Source organism: Dendrobates tinctorius, unplaced genomic scaffold, assembly GCF_039654945.1.
Source record: "Dendrobates tinctorius isolate UK_male_01 unplaced genomic scaffold, ASM3965494v1 ptg000086l, whole genome shotgun sequence".
NCBI lineage: Eukaryota > Metazoa > Chordata > Amphibia > Anura > Dendrobatidae > Dendrobates > Dendrobates tinctorius.
Genome location: NW_027361754.1, coordinates 10,324,125 through 10,345,881, shown reverse-complemented (window position 1 = coordinate 10,345,881; position 21,757 = coordinate 10,324,125). Strand labels below are relative to the sequence as shown.

General features: G+C 40.7%; 1 long non-coding RNA gene across 1 annotated transcript in view; it reads left to right on the top strand.

Annotated features, from left to right (window-relative positions):
* Nucleotides 1-786: 786 nt before the first annotated feature.
* Nucleotides 787-21,757, top strand: part of LOC141097673 (uncharacterized) — a 271,380-nt gene continuing 250,409 nt past the window's right edge. Inside the window, exons 1-2 of the long non-coding RNA XR_012234023.1 lie at nt 787-851; nt 5,027-5,085. This is a non-coding gene — a long non-coding RNA (uncharacterized lncRNA). The remainder of the gene's footprint in view (nt 852-5,026; nt 5,086-21,757) is intronic.

The window sequence follows — 21,757 nt, the reverse complement described above, 5'->3', positions numbered from 1 at the left end:
AGGATTGTTTTCTAATCACTGATAGATTTCAGATGGTGTCAGGACTTTCCATGGCTTTTTGCACCTCTCTTTCTTCACGTGTCCAATACTTTTTTTACTCTGTAATTTCTCATTATTACACATAATTTAATTTACGGACATCGATGGTCTGATTTCTTTGTGTGGATTGGATGGGTTATTACCGACATCTGGTGAGAATTTCATGTCAATAGTGCCTTTACAAAACTGGTGATGTGTTCAATACTTATTTCTTCCGCTATATGTTTTTATAACAGTGGGTCACTATGTTGGGCTGATACATTGGCATCCATACCTTCTGAGTGTATGCACCCCCGATATTACGCCCAGAAGTATCATTATGTATCATAGCCTTAGTTTTTTTCCCTCTAATGTGCTGGGCTTATTTTTGGTCTGGTTGTCAGTTTTTATAATTCTTGCAGCATTTCTTTTCTTCTCGTGAGTTCAAGAAAAACAACTTAGCTTTACCAATTAAACTTTTTTTTGTTTGTTTTTTTTTTCTACTGACAGCCGGTCTGGAAAGAAGGACAAGTCAAAGACACTGATTATAATGGGTGTTATCTTTCTGTAAAAACTGATGTGTGAAAGTGCCCTTACTTCTGCAAAGAGTTAAAAAGAAATACTTTTGTTGGTCTCGTTAAAGGAGTTTGTACCTGCTGGTTCATGTCTTAATGTAGAGACTTGTCAGGCAAATCTTCTTTACATTTAGTTGCAGTTTATTTTTGGCACTGACTGCTTACTGAATTGCATCATCTACAAGATTTTGTCCTAGGCCTTTAACTGCATTTCACATATCAAAGTGCGCTGTCTTTATCACTAGGTCACTCCATTTGGTAAGTACTCTGACATGTAAGTGGTAATTTCTTAATAGGTTTTGATTCCGCCTGCAGCAATCCACACTAGTTGTTTTAGTGCCTCATTAACATTTGATGTGATGACGAATTCCCTAATTGTTAATAACTGCTGATGCAGAGATATTTTTTTAAGCTTGAAACCCACTCATTGCTACAAGTATCATATGTCAATAGCCTAAAAAGGTCTGCTTCTAAGAGCAAAGTAGAAACTATTGTCATTTCCAGACCTTAATATTGAAAAGGTTGCTATGTTTCAATTCTACGAGTACAACTCTGATTTAAGCACCCCATCAATTATTAATTTATGCAAACAAGTGTATCTTTTGTGAATCATGGTTGGTAATTTGTGGCCACATGCCTGTAAAAGAAGACAAATAGGAATTTTGGCTTTACAATGGAATGATTTTTTTTCTGTGGTTTTCCATTAGTTCGATTAGGCTAAATTGTGTAAGGTCAAATACTTGCCAAAAGAGTGTTCCATTTTTTTGTGGCTGGTACCAGATATGTAATTACTATGAAATGGTATAATAACAATAAACTGGATGAAGAAACAATAAAGTAATTTTTCTTTTAACTAGTAGCCGAGATTGAAGAAAATATGGGAAAAAATGGTGTCCACAATTTATTTAGCTTTGCATTTAAAGGGGTTCTCCACTACTAGGACAACCCTTAAACTAAGTGTTATGCCCCAATAACATCTTAAAGCCTATACTCCCTATATGCCCCTCCCATGGTCATGGTCCTGGGGCTGTCATGCGGTGAAATGACATGTGAAGAATGGCTCCCAATCACCACTGGTGTCATTGTCTCTGCCTTCGAACAAACTGAACATGAAGAGGAAGTTTGAGATGAGCTGCAGCCCGGACTTCTTCATGTTCAGTTTGTCCAAAGGTGGAGACAGTGACTCAAGCGTTGATTGAGCGTCGGTGTCATGTGTCACAACACCACCCCACCAGCATAGGAGGTGAGTTTAGGCTTTATTATTTTATGGGGGCCAAACATTTAGTTTAAGAAGGGGTCCTCCTAGTCGTGGACAACCCCTTTAAGCCTTACTTTGTTTTTACATGTTTAACCTTGCATGATCTTTGTCTTGGGTATGGACAATCTACTTTGCAAGGAGGGCTCCCTGAAAATAAGTTGATCTTACTGTATAAGACCATCAGAGATCAGCTTAAATTTGCAGAAGAAGTGTTTAATTAATCCATGTCTGTCAGCCTTGTGCTTTCCTTTTCTCACAAATTGTTTGATTGGAGAAGCTGGGGAAACTTTTTTTTTTCTCTCTCATCTAAAAAGCAGATGACACAAACTGTTTCTGAAACATGAAAATAACATCGGAATCTGAAGGAGCTAAATTCAACATTATGTTTGTTCTTGCCATGGATTCCACAGGTGGAAGGCTGTGCTCAGATCTGCTGGTCAAACAGTTGCAGAAATCAAAATGTTGGCTTTTCTAGCACAAAAAAGCCCACTATGGATTTGTGTACAACACGTTGCCTATTTGCAACTTTGTGCTGTGTGAACATGGTTATAAGGAGTGTAGATTGGTGTTAGGAGGGTATAGTTAGGCCCCTATACAGGCATAAGTGTAAGATATCAGTTCTGTTGTGTATTAGAACAAAGAAGTAAATGACCTCTATTAGTCTTGTGAGGCTACAGAATTTCTTAAACAATTGATTCTTGGAAAGAATATGGAATTGTTGAAAGTTTTTTTTTTTTTTTTCCTTGTGTGTTTTAACCACATTGATCAGTAATGCACATGTTCTACCAGCGACAAGGGACTTATCCTACAATCCACTCCTCTAAGGTTTGCTTCATCATTCTTGTGGTTTTCATCTTCTTACATCTCCATTTTTATAATGGAATAATTACTAACCTTACTGGGAATTAATCATTTGCTCCGTAAAGCAAGTAATAGACAGTATTAAAGCTATTCAGATGAATTACACGAAACAGCTGTTATGTTTAAAAATCAAAAGGATTTTTATATATTTTTTTTACACTCAGAGGAGATGTCTTGCACATCCTAAATGAGCGATAATTGAATGTAATTGGTTTATATGGTATTTCTGGTTCATCCTGCGCCTCTTGATAATCTCTGTATTATTGCCCAGTAAAAACAGGGCAAATTCAAACTGGTTATACAACTACATTAGAAGCAAAAAGGCTCAGCATGATCATAGGGCACAATCTGTAGGTTGTGAGGAATAGAGAAAATAAAATATTTTGTGAAAGGCATACCATGTAGAAATCGTCAACATCACAAGCTATAGGATTTCTTTTGTAGTCTTGGCAATTGTTTAAAGGGGTTACTTGGCCACTGCTGAATGCCATAAGTAAGCAATACTCACCTTGTTGATTACCGTATTTTTCGGACTATAAGACGCACCGGACCATAAGACGCACCCCAATTTTCAGAAGGAAAATAGGGAAAAAAATAATAATGTGTCAAATGGGGGTCCGTCTTACAGTCCGAATTCAGCTTACCCGGGAAGGGATCCGGCACAGGTGGAGAAGTAGTCACAGGGTCATTCAGTGGTCCAGGCTCGTGCGGTGGCGGCGGCTCTGTGCTGGGGCTGGGGCGGGTGGGCTGTGCTGGGGCAGCTGTGCTGGGGTAGGGGGGCTGGGGCAGGAGCAGCTGTGCTGGGGCAGCTGGGCTGTGGCAGGGGCAGGTGGGCTGGGGCAGCTGTGGCAGGGGCAGCTGTGGCAGGAGCAGCTGTGGCAGGGGCAGCTGGGGCAGGGGCAGCTGTGCTGGGGCAGGGGCAGCTGTGCTGGGGCAGGTGGGCTGGGGCAGGGGCAGCTGTGCTGGGGCAGAAGCAGCTGTGCTGGGGCAGCTGGGCTGTGGCAGGGGCAGCTGTGCTGGGGCAGGGGCAGCTGTGGCAGGGGAAGCTGGGGCAGGGGCAGGTGGGCTGGGGCAGGGGCAGCTGTGCTGGGGCAGGAGCAGCTGGGCTGGGGCAGATGGGCTGTGGCAGGTGGGCTGGGGCAGGGGCAGCTGGGGCAGGGGCAGCTGTGCTGGGGCAGGGGCAGCTGTGCTGGGGCAGGGGCAGCTGGGGCTGGGGCAGCTGGGGCAGGGGCAGCTGGGGCTTGGGCAGCTGGGCTCTGCGGTGGTGGCAGCGGGCGGCGCTCTGCCGTGCGGTGGTGGCAGCGGGCTGTGCTCCGGTGCAGGGGCGGCGGCTCCGCCGGCGTTTCTTCGCAGCCTGGAGGCCCCCCCGCACACCCCTTGCTGGGCGCCGCCATGTTGCGGTGGCCTCCGGGAGCATGGACGCCGGCAAGATGGCCGCCGGTCCGGGGACGGCGCATGCGCAGCTTCAGATCTCGTCCCCGGACCGGCGGCCATCTTGCCGGCGTCCATGCTCCCGGAGGCCACCGCAACATGGCGGCGCCCAGCAAGGGGTGTGCGGGGGGCCTCCGGGCTGCGAAGAAACGCCGGCGGAGCCGCCGCCCCTGCACCGGAGCGCAGCCCGCTGCCACCACCGCACCGCAGAGCATCGCCCGCTGCCACCAGCGCACCAGGTACCGTGCATTGCGATCATAAGACGCACCCCCCACTTTCCCCAAAAATTTGCGTCTTATGGTCCGAAAAATACGGTACTTGCTGCTCATTTTCCAACTATTTCCGTGTCTGCCACACGTCCAATCGGAGCATCAGGTAGGAGCATTTGGATAGGTGAGTATTCTGATTCTTCAGCTTTGTGAAAGTTTAATTTCAGTGTATGCTTTGTTGGGTAAGCTCTTTAATAAAAGAAATGTTTAAAATACAAGGGATTTTGCCTTCTGGGACCACTGGAGCTATAGATACACCTCTCTGCTGGCAGTCTAACCACTTTTTAAAGTGGGACCAGCCAACAGCACGTCCCTCCCGGCGTCATCTGGCTCCATCCCTGGAAATTACTTCTGGTCACATGACACTGGTGCATGCGTCATAAAGGAGCACCTCCCGGCGCATCCCTTAGCATTTGCAGTAGGGGACATGGGGAAGCTGGCCAGCCACTGATCGTGGTGCCGCCCCTGCATTCCTTTTGATCACCCATGAAGGCCCCTTCGATCTAGCAGTGATGCCTCCGGACCCTGCACCAGCCGAAGCAGGGGTAACCCCACTGCTTGAGTCAACATGGCCAGGCTTGGAAAAACTCCTGACGTCCATTTTCTTTTGTCAGGTATGACGACAGAAAGGTTTCTCCGTCAAGGACAGGAAACCAACCAACGCAAGGAAGAGGTACTGCTCTTTTATTCTGTAGGTTTCCTGTTCTCTCTCCGTGGTGCTGTCATGGGTTCTGAAAAATCCCATTACAGATATGTAATTACGTTTTTTTCTTCAGTTTTTAATGTCGTTCATCCAAATTTATGAAAAGTTCACGGTCAATAAACCAATTCAGACACATCCAAGCTTTAGAAGAAAACCAATAATATGTAATTTGGAAAAGACTAGTGCTAGAAAAAAGACGGTTCACATAACCTCAGCATGAGGCATGATACTGATTTTGTATATTAATTAGTGACTTCCGATCTAAAAGATTTTGGAGATATGGCTGAAGAAGACATAAAAGATATATGTGCCATCAAATCCGTATATGTTCTATTTATGTAATATCAATTATTTTATTAATAAAAGGTTGTTTTTTTTTGTAAAACAACCATAGCTTATTTCTAAGATTCAAGAGAAGAAAACATTTCCAAATACTTTATACAATGCAGTCCTTCTGAATTGCAAAAAATTATTCAGACATATATGTGTCAGTTTTTCCTCCCCGGTTGGCGCTGGTGTAATTGCATTGCTGTGGGGTTTGCTGATGCAGGTGGTGACCACTCCCACCGTCCTTTAAAAGGTCACCTGATGCATCAGCTGATGGCTGGTGATACAGGTCCTTTTGGATACCAACCTTGCTGAAGACAGGAGGTTGCTAGTGCAGTGGTGCTTCAGCTGAATGCTGTGATTTGGTGCCTTACTCTGCTGTGCGGTGCATTGCAGCAGAGAAAGCTAAGTGTTGTTTTTGTCTTTTCTATTCCCTGTGGTGTTTGTCTTACCTTACCTTGTGTTGTCTTAGTGCAGTGGTGGGACCAGTGTATTCACTTGCCAATTCCCTACTTCTCTAAGTAGGGAATTGGCAAGTGAATACACTGGTCCCACCACTGCACTAAGACAACACAAGGTAAGGTAAGACAAACACAACAGGGAATAGAAAAGACAAAAACAACATTTAGCTTTCTCTGCTGCAATGCACCGCACAGCAGAGTAAGGCACCAAATCACAGCATTCAGCTGAAGCACCTCTGCACCAGCAACCTCCTGTCTTCAGCAAGGTTGGTATCCAAAAGGACCTGTATCACTCCTATCTCTATAGGAGCAAGGCAAGCAAAGGCTTAGGTATCCTGCTCGGCGACGGGTTGAAAGGACCTGCATAGGGACGTTAGTAAGATCAGGGCACTTCCTTAGGTGAGTGCAGGAGATGTCCATTTTCCCCGTTCCCTATCGCAGAGTCCACTGTTGTTAAAGTTTCCCTGGTGTTTCTTGGTGTGTTTTTTGTTTTGCCATTTAATAATTATAATAATAATAATAATAATCTTTATTTTTATATAGCGCTAACATATTCCGCAGCACTTTACATTTTGCACACATTTTTTCATCACTATCCCCGATGGGGCTCACAATCTAAATTCCCTATCAGTATGTCTTTGGAGTGTGGGAGGAAACCGGAGTGCCCGGAGGAAACCCACGCAAACACGGGGAGAACATACAAACTCCTTACAGATGTTGTCCTTGGTGGGATTCGAACCCAGGACTCAACCACTAACCAACTAACTTACCAACTAACCACTGAGCCACTGTGCTGCCCATTTAGTGACCAACCAATTGGTGGGTCGTGTCACACTGGGCCAGTCACTCCGTGACAATATGTCAGATTATCAATAGACTAATGTGAAAGCCGTAAGCAAAACTTGTGCTTTTGACTACGTTTCATGAGATTTACATCATACTGAATTTTTTGGTCTTTTTTTTTTAATCTCCCCCCAAAAAAGTATGTTTTCTTTCCATCATTCGCAATCATTCCAGTATGTTTAAATTATGTTCTCTTGTTTCTATCAGTAGACACTAGCTCACAAGGGAGTAAAAAAAACAAAAATAATAATGCATATAGACTTAGTTACACATATAGTGTTGCAAAATCATATTATATATATATATATGTTTATATATACACACACACAGCTCTGGCAAAAATTAAGAGACCACCACATTAAAACCCTGTCATGGGCAGCCCATTCTCCAGATCTGAACCCCATTGAAAACCTCTAGAATGTAATCAAGAGGAAGATGGATAGTCACAAGCCATCAAACAAAGAAGAACTGCTTACATTTTTGTACCAGGAGTGGCATAAGGTCACCCAAAGCAGTGTGAAAGACTGGTGGAAAGCATGCCAAGACGCATGAAAGCTATTTTTAAAAATCATGGTTATTCCACAAAATATTGATTTCTGAACTCTTCCTGATTTAAAACATTAGTGTTGTTGTTTCTAAATGATTATGAACTTGCTTTCTTAGCATTATGTGAGATCTGAAATCACTGTTTTTTTTCCTTTTGACCATTTCTCCTTTTCAGAAAAAAAAAGCAAAATTTATTGCTTGGAAATTCGGAGGCATGTTGTCAGAAGTTTATAGACTAATAGAACAATTTACATTTTACTCAAAAATATACCTATAAAGAGAAAAATCAGACAAACCGAACATTTGAAAGTGGTCTCTTAATTTTTGCCAGAGCTGTATATAGCAGGAAATGAATGGTTCAAGATTATCAACTTAAAAAAAAAATAAGATAAATATATTTTAAGTTGATCATCTTGAACCATTCATTTCCTGCTATATATTAAAGATAAAAATACCTTGAGGATAAAGACTTTTTAAAGAAGAACTTGTGTTATACACAGATATTTTTTACTTCAATGAACAAATTGTATATTTCATTTGTAGACTTTACCATTTAGGTTTTAGGCATTCATTATAATGGAAAAAATATTTATCTCATCCTTAATTCATAAAATATTTTGCAGAATGTCATCTCCTAATTCTCTTTATAACACATTAACATTTTGATACTGATAATTAAGCCTATTTTATACCTGACATAAAAATTAGATGTGGGCTATAGGGTTGGAAATGTCTGATGAAGTCCTTACATATTATTAATAAAAAAATGCTTGAAAGTGCTCAGGACTCAACAGGAGATTCGCATTGACCTTTAAAGTTTTTGTTCTTTGCTTCGTCACATGAATTTTATTAAATATGGTCATTTTTCTCTTTTGGGAAATAAAATATGCAGGCGATTAATAAAATACTGCAATACCTATATATACGGTACTGTAAAGAAGTACGGTAGGTATGTTGTTACATATTGCCTAGTGTGATTGCCCTTACACTTTTTAACGCATTCACATGGCTGCGGTGATTGCTAACCTTTTCTAGAAAGCCATGATTGCATGAAAGTTAATCCTCTGATCCACTAAGTAAAGGATGTGAAACGATTTACTTACTGGATCAAGAGATTGTCTTTTTTTTTACAGTGACACCTTGAAGGGGGTCATACTAAACCAAGGATTTGTCACAAGAGTTTTAGACTGCATTCTTGGTGCTGCATTTAGTTTTTAAAGTTTTCTGGCTGCAAGTTCATTCAAGCTGGAAGTATTTGAGAAAGTCCATTCTTTACTTAAAGGGAATCTGTCACCTTTTTTTGGACTATGAGCTGCCGGCACCGCCATCAGGGGCTTATCTACAACATACTGTAATGCTGTGGATAAGCCTCCGATGTAACCTGAAAGATAAGAAAAAGAGTTAGATTATACTCACCCAGGGGCGGTCCGGTTTTGTTCCAAAGGGTGTAGCGGTCCGGTCCGGCGCCTCCCATCTTCATATGATGCCGTTCTCTTTTTCCCTTCCTGTCGTGGCTCTGGCACAGTCCTGCAACGCACAGGCGCCGGGAGAGGTCCGGCGCCTGTGCACTGCAGTATTCTGCTCTGCCCTCAAAAGGGCAGAGCAGTGCGCTTGCGCCGGAGCTACGACAGGACGGAAGAAGAGGACGGCATCGTATGAAGATGGGAGGCGCTGGACCGCAACACCCATCGGACCAAGAGTGGACCGCCCCCCGGTGAGTACCATATATAACTCCTTTTTCTTCTCTTTCTGGTTACATCGGAGGCTTATCTACAGCATTACATAATGCTGTAGATAAGCCCCTGATGTCGATGCCAGCAGCTCATAGCCCAAAAAAAGGGTGACAGATTCCCTTTAAGTGTCATTTTGTATGGAGCTGTAATTTAAGTACTTGGCACCATATGATTTTGGACTGTAAAAATTAGATTGAAAAAAAAAATGAATGATATTTGCTTTGTTGTATATTGTGCAAGGAGATATATGGAGGCATTGCTCTAGGGAGGAATACCCCCATGATGGACCATGTACGGCGCTATTCGGAGGCAATTCAGATCCGTACTAGACAGCCAATAAGCCTCCCCAGTTTGCTGTGCAGGATCAATGCACAAATCTCCACTACAACTGAAGTTTCAGCTATGTCTCTGATCACTCCTTCGATCCATTGACTCCTCATTTTTTCCACAATGTGTGACTAGCATTCCGTAAAAAAAAATATGGTACTTAGATACATATTAGTACAGATTCTGCACTAGAAATAGTCAACAAATTCACCAAGTGTAAACATATTCTAACCAAACCCAGGTGGAATCGCCCTCTTAATTGTTGTATTTTCGGGCAATCACAAATAGCAATAGGATTAAATGCAATACAAATGGGCCTAGGTGTATCCATCTGTCTGTGCATTCCATTATTAAAAGATCTTTCATTAATCCAACGAGCACACCTATTTCAATAGTGATATTTTGCTGCTTCCCTTATCATTTTCGTCTCATCAGGTAGGAAGAGCGTGAAATAATTGACTTGTTCAGCAAGCGGACACATTGGGTTGTCTGCCAGCCGCTCAAAATGAATTAACGCAAATCTGTGACTGCAATTTTTTTTTTTCCTATCCTCTTTGATTAGTAGAAATTTTTCAAATTTGTTCCCTGTTTACTGGCAAATTTATTCATATCTAGAAAAGAGTTTTGCGCTTTAGAAAACATTGCCTCTTTCAGTGAAGGTTAAAAATAATACCTGTAAGATTATAATGAGCTTATACATATTTGATGAAGCTCGTTGCACATATGCATGAAGTTATTGGCGACATGTTCACCGTGTAATTATCCCTACTATGTTAATGAGCCTATTTAAGAACATCATGGGAATATTTACCTTCCCAGTCAAAACTCGGACTTCAACTGTTCATCACAATCTTGTATTACAAGAAAAGATCACGAGTTGTTTCTGTCAGGATGAAATTTCATTGAATCTAAGTGCTGCTGAAGGCAACCGTTGTCTCCTCAATTAAACTGCAAGACTATAGCGTATTGTGTTATTCTACATATCTACCATGATTACACCGTTGTAAAAATGAAGTGTAAATGCCTGTTTGGTCCATGTCTAGGAAATTTTACCAGAAATCCAGAATAAAAATTCACTAGCGTGTCCCTATGTCAATACACAAATATGCAGAAATATAGTATAAGCCCCCATGAATAGTAGTAATGTGAATACTGTGATGGCACTGCTGGCTTTTCTGCCTCTCTCCTCTGTATAATATTTGGGTAGAGGGCTATCAATCAAGTTTAGCTGGTTAGGGAAGAGCTTAAGGAAAACCATTAGAAATACATGCATTCCTTTGTCCAGGACACTGTAAAACTTTACCGTGGAAGCCTTTTATACAACATTGTTAATTGCAGCTATTTCATGCACCCCATGGTCTGAAGATGCAGCATGGTGCATACCGTGTGATAGACTTGATTTCTTAGACCAAGGGTGAATTCAGATGGCCCAGTTTCATGGTCTGAATTTAAACAGTGATGTCCGGACCATCCGCTGCACCCTTGGCTTGAACCTTACAGCATCGTATATGAGGGTGTTTAATTTGAGTCAGAATCCCAGTGGCCATTCTTTGAATTCATGTTCTGTATTTGAACCATAATATTTATCTGAACTCAGTGCTAAATTACGCAGCTCCATTCAATGTTTAATACCGCTACTTGGTATTGCAGAACAGCTCTCCTGGCATCGGCCACTATACATGGATTGACTGGAGCTCCACAGTGTAGCTTCGTTCAAGGTGTTTACATGAATCCACCACAGGAGTCGATCGATGGGGTGGTTTCCTGGTGGTAGTCTTAAATTGATAACCTATCACCAAGATCGGCACATTAGTGAGGGGATGTGGCACTGAAACAGCAAATTGATTTGATGGTGTGCAGTTAGAGCACATAAGCAGTGAAGGAGTGAGGAGCAGCCCAGACAGTTCCAGGATGAGACAGGTTAACAGTGGGTATCTGACAAAAGTAGGATTGTTGGTGCTCTGCCAAGGAGAATGGGGGAGACGAGGCAAGTAAAAGTACATGCCTTTTTATTGGAAGTTTTCAGGATCACTAACCTTTTGGTTGTGGACCGAAGCCTTCATCAGGTTAATGAAGGCTTTGGTCTGAAGTCGAAGGCCGGTTTGTGATCCTGAAAACTTCTAATAAAAGCTATCTACTTTTACCTGACTTGTCTTCCCCACTCTCTTCCGCAGCTTACCAACAATCCTACTTTTATCTCCAGCATTGGTTATTAATACATTCTTATCAGGCAAATACTTTAAAAAGGGGCAAGATTTTGTTGAAAAATGTAGTATTTTTAGTAAGCCAATAAAGAGGTGTATAAAGTTAGACAAAAGTGTTTTAGAGGTGTGCAAAATTTAATCAACCAGCGTAAGCTACTATGATAAATTTTGAGAATCCTTTCTAACTGATCTGTCTAAACGTAAAGTTGAAGTTATCACTTATTTATGGTAAATGATACTTGTGAGCCAAGTGCTTTACCTGGACATCTCCAGCGATCGTATAGAGAATCATTGATTAAAGCACTTTAAAAAATCGGTCACCTGGTTTTTGCTGTGTGATATGAGAATAGCATAATGTGAGGGCAGAGACCCTGATTACAGGGATGTGTCACGTACTGGTCTGCTTTGTTATTTCAATACCATCAGCGTTTTATCAGCAGGAGAGTATCACTTCAAATGGCCTTGAGCATCCTACAGGACTAGTGTCCTGTGCATCCTAGTCCAACCACATCCCCAGCACTGATTAACAGCTCTCTGTCACTATACAATGTACACAGGAAGGTGTGGGTAAATAACTCCATACACAGCTCAACAACTGAGCTCTGCTAGATCTGCAGTAGAGAAAACTGTGACTGTAACATAACTGCTGCACTGAGTAAACTAAGTGATACATCGCCAGGATCAGAGTCTCTGCTCCTACATCATGCTGCTGTCAGATTACATAGCAAAACCTGCTGAGAGATTCCCTTTTAAAACTTCCTTCTCATGATTGATGGGGGTCTCTTTGTTCACCCTCCCCACTAATATGCAAGTTACAATCAGTAGCAATACAAAACAAGTTGATGTTGCCTGGCCTAAAATCCTGATTTTAATTGGTGGTGTTTGGCTAGTTTTTGCATTAGAAATTTCCATTAAATAAGTCTAGTAATGTGCAGATATATTACGTTGTGACTTGTACTGTGTAAAATGAGAACAGTCGGGGGGGTTCGACTTTGACTTGTAATATCCTGACTGCATGATATAGCGTTCTTTCTCCAGGGTACCCTCCCTCTAACCCATGAAAGTTTCTCTTAATTAGCGACTTCCATGCCATCATAGAGATGCTGTATCTAATGAGCAAGGCACTTTTCAGTCATGAGCATAATGCATCTTACACCCATTCTGTAATTAACAGTAATATCATGTTTTACTTAGTTCCTTTGCATGAGCAAATCATTGTCCCACAGCAGTAGATAAATGGTGCTTCTCCTAACAAGACAATTATCCTAATAGTGCACATCTCGGAAATTAGAAAAGTATTAAGGTACAATGTGTGTTTTTACATCAGTACAATTTTATGCTGGGTCTTGCAATATCATCTCCTAAATAAAGACACCAGTGTGCCATTAAGGCAGAAAACTGCTTTACTTTCCTCATAGCAATTTGAACGTCTCCTCTGTCCCAAGCTTCTGTGAATGCTGTCAATTGGTTTCCATCCCTCCCTTTTTGAGCTTTTACATTTTAGAATAAAAATGACTGCTGATGTTTAGGCCGGTGTAATACATTATGTATTATTTTGTTCTAAGCACTGCCTTTCACATCCTGACAGTAACAATAAAACTGTGAGGATGGGATTCCTAATACAGACTGACTAATGTTTCCACTGCTAGACTTCTTTTTTTTTTTTTGCGCTCTAAGCACTTTTCACAAGGCTTCTTTTATATTCCTAATAAAATTATAACAAAATACATCGATTTACTGGAAAAGGTTTTTTCTTTTTCCCTCCCTCTCCCCTTCTTGCCGATAGCATTTTTAAAATCGCTGATGAATATTATAAATCAAACAGGTTTTAAATGCTATTTGACTTCTAACCTAGACTTGGCTGGGTCTCCCGTGCTCAGTTCGCTCTTCTTGTGCTGTTGGTATCTTTTCTTTTTAATAGCCTGATCTTTGTAATGAAATAGGTGTGGCCAAAAGAATGAATAACAGAGGTTAATTGATTTGCAATTTTGTAAATGCTACTCTTTCGCTATGTCCATATTTACAATATTAAAGCAAGTTTTTAATATTTTCACGCCTTTTCAAGTCTGGGTATCATTGAAATGTCCTATTGTGCTTTGTAGGCACTGGCGTCAGCTTTTTCCGACTCACTCTTTATTAGAGACAATATCTAATGTAATCTTTTGATTGGCCAATAGGATAGGTTTAAACTTTACATTTGCAGCATGAGTGCTCACCGAACACAACGTTGTTTTTCATGAAATTTCTATTAGGGCTTCTAAGGAGTGTGCTGTATATATAATTGGCAGGTCCTTCTCAGATTATTGGGAACACCTTACATTGGTTAGAACTATAGGAATCCAAGTATTGCAGATACTACAGCCTCTTAAATGTAGCCACTTTACCATCGAAAACCCAATCCTAACGGTCCATTTACACTGCAAGATTTTCATGAATGACCCGTTCTTAGGATTGCTCGGTTCCCAATAATGTTGGAGTCTGAACAAGTTGGCAATCCTACGATGAACAAGCAAAGCGCTCTTTCGTCAGGTGAAATAATATTTTGCACTAAGCATCATCATTCTTGGCAACACCTCATCCTCTGTAAACAGGACTCGTGCTGTCAAGAACAATGATAGCCCATGCACAGTGAACGATCTATTGCAAATTGTTCAGACAGTGTCATTAAGAGTGGTCTACCAATCAGTTAATTTATATAAACTCTAAAGGGGCAGTAACACTGCAAGAAAAGGCTATGTTCACATGTCCGGTAGCCATCCGTTAGGATGGATCCAGCAGCAATCCATTGACAAAAGGTACGCAAAACAACTTTTTTGTCTGGCAAAAAAAATAATTTCAGCTGGATCCGTTTTTTGTTTACTGGATGAATTTCAAATGGAAGAAAATGGATGACTATTTAACAGATCCTTTGTCCGTAGACTGGAATGTAAAAAAAACGGATGCAGGTTAAATAACTTTTTTGTCCAGCTAAAAAAACAATGTCTGCACAACTTTTTTGGCAATGGGTTACTGCTGGATCTTTTCTAACTGATGATTTCTGGCCATGTGAACAAGCCGTGTAAACAGGCCGCCAATCACTTGATAAGACCGGGGTCACATTTGCGAGTGTGATGCGAGAAACTCGCACATCAATACCCGGCACTGCCGCCGGCACTCGGGACCGGAGTGTGCGGCCGCATGTAGTTCCATGCAGCCGCACACTCCGGTCCGAGTGTCGGCGGCAGTGCCGGGTATTGATGTGAGAGACTCGCGCGAGTTTCTCGCATCACTCTCGCAAGTGTGACTCCGGCCTAAGCAAGCAAAACACCCATTCATCGGGTGAAATGATCTTTACCAGCATTTCATTGAAAAATATAGCTGGCCGGTTCCATTTAAAAGGTTACTCCATCTCAACTCTTCCTGGCTGAGAGGGGAATAATTCTGACCACTGGAAGTAGAGCTCCAGTCGAGATTTGCTGGACTACTGTTTCTATAGCTTTTACGTAGTGTAGCTCAGCCACTCTTAGCTATTTTGCAGCTCCACCTCTAGTGGTTCTGACTAGATGGAGTTATTCCTGTTCCAGCTGGGAAATTCTGCAACAAGAATAACACTATAAATTATCACCAGGTACTGAATGCACGGTAAATGGATTATTTTGCCGACTTGCAAACATGTCTGTCCTAGTGTATTATTGCCCATTGCCTCATTCCTGATGTTTCTGAGACATGTTCCATGCTTTACACATGCTACAATGTAGGACATGCTATTCAATAATGAATACTAGTGCAATCTATCTTTGTGAACTCCGTGTATTAATAAATGTATTTCACCTTGCTTTTTTTTTAAGATGTAATCTGGCGGCCAGCAAGCCCTAATGACAATGTGTAATATAGTGATTGCTTAGGAGCAAGTGAATAGCTAATTCTCAAAAATAGAGAGCTGCTTTTTTAAGTTATGTATATAAGAAAAACTACTAAAAATGTCCACATTTCAAGCACCTACATTACATAAGTTCCAGATTAAAATGTTAGTTATGATTTGCTTTTATTAATATGATATGTTGCCCTAGAGATCTGAAATGAGCGCACGGGCGGAGTGCTGTGCATACTTGCCATTTTCTATCAGTCTTCACTGGTGTGCATACAATGAACAGCACCAAACTGCGTCTGTTAGCTATGTTAATGCAAATTTTTTATCCACATTTGGGAATAAAATCAAGCCCAATAGTTACTTTGTTTCTGAGCTGGAAGGAGAAGTGAATCAATTTTAATGAGTTACGTTACATTTATTACTTGTGCTGCACAGTCCCTGTGTGTTCTTGTTTTTCATCTGGGTAAATGTTTTGTGTTTTTTCTTTTTCCAACTCGACAGTGATTTTGTGGCTCTAATGGGTTTGGGATATCCCATGACACTCTTATATAAAAGACAAGGGAGTTAAATCTGTTTTAGGGGTATTTCTGAAGCCATCATGTGCATATGTTTTAAGTGTAGTTTCATTTTTATCTCAGTTTTGAACCTATTTAAAGGGAAAAAAACTAACTTCCTGCAGTTTTCATTGATTTACAAAAATACTCCTTTGCTATTAAAAAGAAAAATACATAAAAATATATTAGTAATTAGGTTTTTAAATCAAGAAGCTTTTATTGATCCACCTGCGGCTGTTAACCAGTTAAATGCTGCTGTCAATCACTGACTGCATCATTGATCCCGCCCATGGCATTACATGAACGTCGAGCGCCGATGGTTTGCCATGACAGCCGTGGGTCTTCTGAAGACCATGGCCAGAGTTCATAGGAGATCGTGATTTTGGGACTACATAGTACAGGCAATTGGATGATTGCAGCTTCTAGTCTACTAAGGGGACTATTAGATACCGTAAAAAGTTTTTTAAAAAAGTTTTAAAAATATTAAAAGAATAAAAAAAAGTTCAAATCACCCACCTTTCTCCCATTAAAAATAAAATTACAAACAAATATACATATTTGTTATTGCTGTGTAACCAAAACAAAAATCAAAACTCCAGAATTACGTTTTTTGGTCACTGCTAAATTGCAATAAAACGCAATAATGGGCGATCAAAATATCGTATCTACCCCAAAATCGCATCAGTAAAAACATTAGCTCAGGGCCTAAAAAATAAGCCCTCACCCAGCCCAAGAGCCTGAAAAATGAGAATGTTATGGGTCTCGGAAGGCGGCGACACAAGTGCAATTATCTTTTTATCACATTTCTGAATTTTTTTTCACCAATAAAATAAAAAAACAAACAACAAACGTACATGTTTAGTATCTGCGCAGCCATACTGACCTGGGTAATCATATTGCCAAATCATTTTTACCCTATATTGAACACGGTAAATAAAAAAACAAAAAACATTGTGGAATTGCACTTTTCGTTTGCAATTTCACCGCACTTGGAATTTTTTCCCCTTTTTCCAGTACACTATGTGGCAGAATGAATGATGTCATTCTAAAGTACAACTCATCTTGCAAAAATCAAACCCTTATATGGCCATATTGATGGAAATATAAAAAAGTTACGTCTCTTGGTAGAAGAGGAAGAAAAAATCGCCCCGGGACTGAAGGAGTTAAAACAATTGTCAATATGTAACAGAACAGTTGATGATAGCAAGTTACCATATATACTCGAGTATAAACCGACCCGAAAATAAGCTGAGGCACCTAATTTTACCACAAAAAATTGGGAAAACTTGTTGACTCAAGTATAAGCCTGGTATGCATGGTCCTCTCATCCCTATCCTGATATGCATGGTCTCCTCATCCTCATCTTGTATGCTTGGCCTTCTCATCCCCATCCTTGTATACATGGCTTTCTCATCCATATTTTTGTATGCATGGCCTCCTTATTCCCATCCTTGTATACATGGCCTCCTCATCCCTATCCTGGTTTGCATGGCCTCCTCATCCCTATCCTGTTATGCATGGTCCCCTCATCTCTATGCTGATTTGCATGGCCCCCCTCATCCCTATCCTGGTTTGCGTGGGCTCCATCAGAAAAACATTAAAAAAAACATCCTGCTTACCTTTCCTGCACTCCCTCACAGCGTCTTGTTCCAATGCCAGCAGTGGCCGGGCGATCACGTGCGCCCATGGGAGTGGAAAGCAATGAATAGCCATTCCCTTAAGTAGCAGACACACGTGATTGCCCGGCCACTGCAGGAAGCCGGCAGCTGTGAGCGAAGTGAATATTAATTTCTCTTTAGGAGCAGGCACAGGAGTTAGCTACAGCAGACGGCTCATAACTCCTGTGAGTCGCTGCTCCATCGTTGCCGCTCCCCTTCATTTTCTGGGACACTGACTCAGGTATAAGCCGAGGGGTTTGGCCTTTTTCAGCATTAAAAATGTGCTGAAAAACTTGGCTTATACTTGAGTATGTACAGTAATATGTAGCACATATGAATGAATTACATGCAAAAAATCCACAGCTCGCATACAAATTACAAATACAAATTTAGACCACAATCTTTCCCCCTCCCTAAACCCCAATCCTGCTGACTAAGCACCCCCTCTCCCTTTTTGGTGCCCACAACAGGACTCAAAACTAATTAATGAGGTAGAGCAACAAATTTCAATACTATCTGTCTCTTACTCAGTGCAAAAAAAGTATTTAAGGTTTATCAAAGTACTAATTCTAGTACTAATGGGCTGTATTGATCGAGACTTTCCCTGCTGATTCCAAAATATCATCCCACTTTTCCGTGGAAATATGATCAACTCTCCCAACTTGCCTTAACCTTAGCCATAGCATCTCCTAGAATTTTTTAATGACAATGAATTGTACAGCTACGAAATAATGCCCTTAGTGGATTTAGCCTGTACAGCAAATCCAGTACTCCATTTTAGGAGATAGTAAGATCAGAGAGAGTCTCCTGAACTCTTACTGCATGCCTCAGTTGTAGATAAAAAAAAATACAAAATTTCGTAAATTAAACTCTTGTTTCAGATGATCAAAGGAGCAAATAAAGTCTATTAAGATACAGCCTTTTCCATTCCCCAAACCCTTCAAGATATTGTAGTTCCATTAAACAAGGATTATTCCAAATAGGAGTGTACTTGGAGCAGTCCCAAATACCCAGCAACTTCTTGCATGTCCACCATGTTTTATTTAAAAGAAACGGGGTGGGGTGATATCTTAAATGAGTTTTAAATTTGTGGTACTCTAGAAGTTCTAGCAGCTTATCCCCTTTTTCCAAGTATTTCAACACTAGTGCTCCTGCCTCTTGAATCCCCTACTAGGCCTACCCCCTAATATGTTGAAATTGAGAGGCTAAAAAATATCCCCAAATATGCGGCAGTGCTAGTCTTCCCTTATCGTTAGGTAGCCATAGCTTCTCTAATTTTATTCTAGGAATACCCCTCCAAACCAGATCTCTGAAGATATTATGCATTTTCCAGAACCACTATTTTGGAATCCATATGTGGAAGTTGTGAAGAACATAAAGAATGCGGCAAACGTTAGAAGAGCTAAGGCCAGTAATGAAGTGAGGCTTGCAAGGCAGACCAAATTGAGGCTGGCAAGGGAATCCAAAAGCAACAAAAAAGGATTTGGAGGGTTTGTAAAAAGCAAAACAATTGGACAAAGATGCTATAGGATTTTTACATGATGAAAAAGGTGATGTTGAGAAGGCCGAACTTTTAATTTCCTGTTTTGCATTTGTGTTTTCTAAGAAAGTAATTGTATCATCAATTGATCTTCACAGGTTTGCAGCAAAAAAGTCATGCCCGACTATGGTAATCTAATTTCCTTCTACGATGGAATCACTGACTGGTTGAATAAGGGAAATGTGGTAGATATAGTATATCTTGACTTCAGCAAAGCATTTGATAAAGTATCTTATACTATCCTTATTGAAAAAATGACCAAGGAATTGGCAAGGCTACAGTTAGGTGGATTCATAACTGGCTCAGTGATCGTACTCGAAGAGTGTTGATAAATGGTAGCACATCCTATTGGAAGAGTGTTTCAAATGGAGTACCACAATGCTCTGTCCTGGCCCCAGTGATGTTCAGCATTTTTTCTAAATTAACTAGATAAGGGAACTGAAGGTAAACAAATAAAATTTGCAAATGTTGCAAAGCTATGAGGGATAGCTTACACTAGAGATGACAGAGAAAGATTTCAGAAGAAAATAGATAAGTTTAAACAATGAACAGTGATTAACAGAATAGTATTTAACAGGGAGAAATGCAATTCTCTACATCTGGTCAAGAAAAATGAAAATTACATCTCCAGAATGGGAGGAATAGAACTAAGCAACAGCATGTGTGAAAAAGACTTTGGTATACTAATAGATCACAGACTGTACATGAGTCAGCAGTGTGATACAGCAGCAAAAATGGCAAACACAGTTCTTGGATGTATTAAGAGAAGCATAGAGTCTCCATCATGTGACGTAATTACCCCCCTCTACTCCTCCTTGGTCATGCCTCATCTGGAATACTCTGTTCAGATCTGGGCTCCACATTTTAAAAAAAGATGTTGAAAAGCTGGAGCATGTTCAGAGAAGAGCTACAAGGATGGTGAGCGGACTGCAAAGTATGTACTGCAATTAAAGAATCTGGGAATGTTTACCTTGCAATAAAGTCTGATTAGAGGAGACTTAACCCCTTAACAACTTCTGATGCACCTTTTAACAGTGGCAGTTAAGGGCACTTATGCTTCAGCTATAAAGTGTGTGATAGAACCTATCACAGTGATCAAAATTAAAAACTTGTAAATCAAACCCCCTTTATCACCCCCTTAGGTAAAAATAATAAAATAAAAAAATGTATTTATTTCCATTAGGGTCAGGATTCGGCTAAAGTTAGGGTTAACAACAAAACACCCAAATGTTGATAATCATGCACAACTCAAAATATCACATTGAGCAACAACAGAAGAAATAGAGTATACGGTATGTGCTGTTTAAAAAGATTGTTTTCCTTTATTAAATAGAATGAATTAAAAAAACAATTTAATTTAAAAAATTCTCAAAGGCTGCAATGCCAATTATAATGAATGGGAGAGCTACAAAACATACAACACATTGTTACCATAAAAAATTGACCAAGTGGAACCATACCACTATCTTTTAAAGTGCATAATAAATAAGGTGCTGCTCTAAGGTATGCATCAGAAAGTCAGTAAAAAGATAATAATAGACACTTAAGGCCTTTTTACATTTAGCAATGCACCAGCGATCCTGACCACGATACAACCCGGTCAGGATCGCTGGTGCATCGCTAAATGATCGCTAGTGAGCTGCCACACAGGCAGATCTCACAGTGATACAGCGGACGATACTTACCTTTCAGACGCGGTCCTGACGTCCTCGTGTGGACAGCGGGGGAGCCGGTCGGAGGTAAGTATCACACATAGCGATATCGTTAGCAATATCGCTATAACGTCACAAAATCGGTGACGTTATAGCGATATTCATAGCGATATCGCTATGTGCAAAACCCCCTTTACATTGGTGATTCAGTTGTGATGTAGATACTCCCCGCCCCAACGCACATTTCGTGATATCACTACCTACATTCCAGTTGGAATGCTAGCAATTGTTTTTGAGCCTCCTTCCACTGCGTCTTATTTTTAAGGCAATTATGTTAAATAAATGTTAATTGAATCTCCCCTCTCCATTTTTTCCAGAATTATCTTTTACCATCTTTATTTGTTTTACGAATACTCCCCTGTAAAGAGCCTTCATAGCACCTCAAACCACACTAATGGGGGCAGGGCCCAGATAGAAAAAAAATTAAATCAAACATAGCCCTTTTGCCCTGGATATCCTCCAAGAAATCCAGAAAAAGGACATTGTTTGCCCTCCAAGGCTAACTAAATACCCTTATTATTATTACTACTTTCATGCAATTTTTGCCATTTATGTTTTACTTTTTTATTTTAGGATATTTGTTTTGTGTTTTGTTTTTGGTTTTCTCTGTGTAAAGGTCATGTGTTCATGTGCATTTACATTTTGCATACACATTAATTTACTTTTTTCAGCTTAGACCCAATTTCTCATTTGGTTCAGTGTGCATTCTGTGCATATAAGGCTATGTGCACATGCTGCGGATTCTGCTGCAGATCCGCTGCGGATTTGGCCGCTGCAGATCCGCAGCAGTTCTGCAGACATTGTACAGTACAATGTACGTCTATGTGATTTACATTCTGCTGTGCACATGCTGCGGATTTTCAACTGCGGAAAAGCTGCGGTTTTGA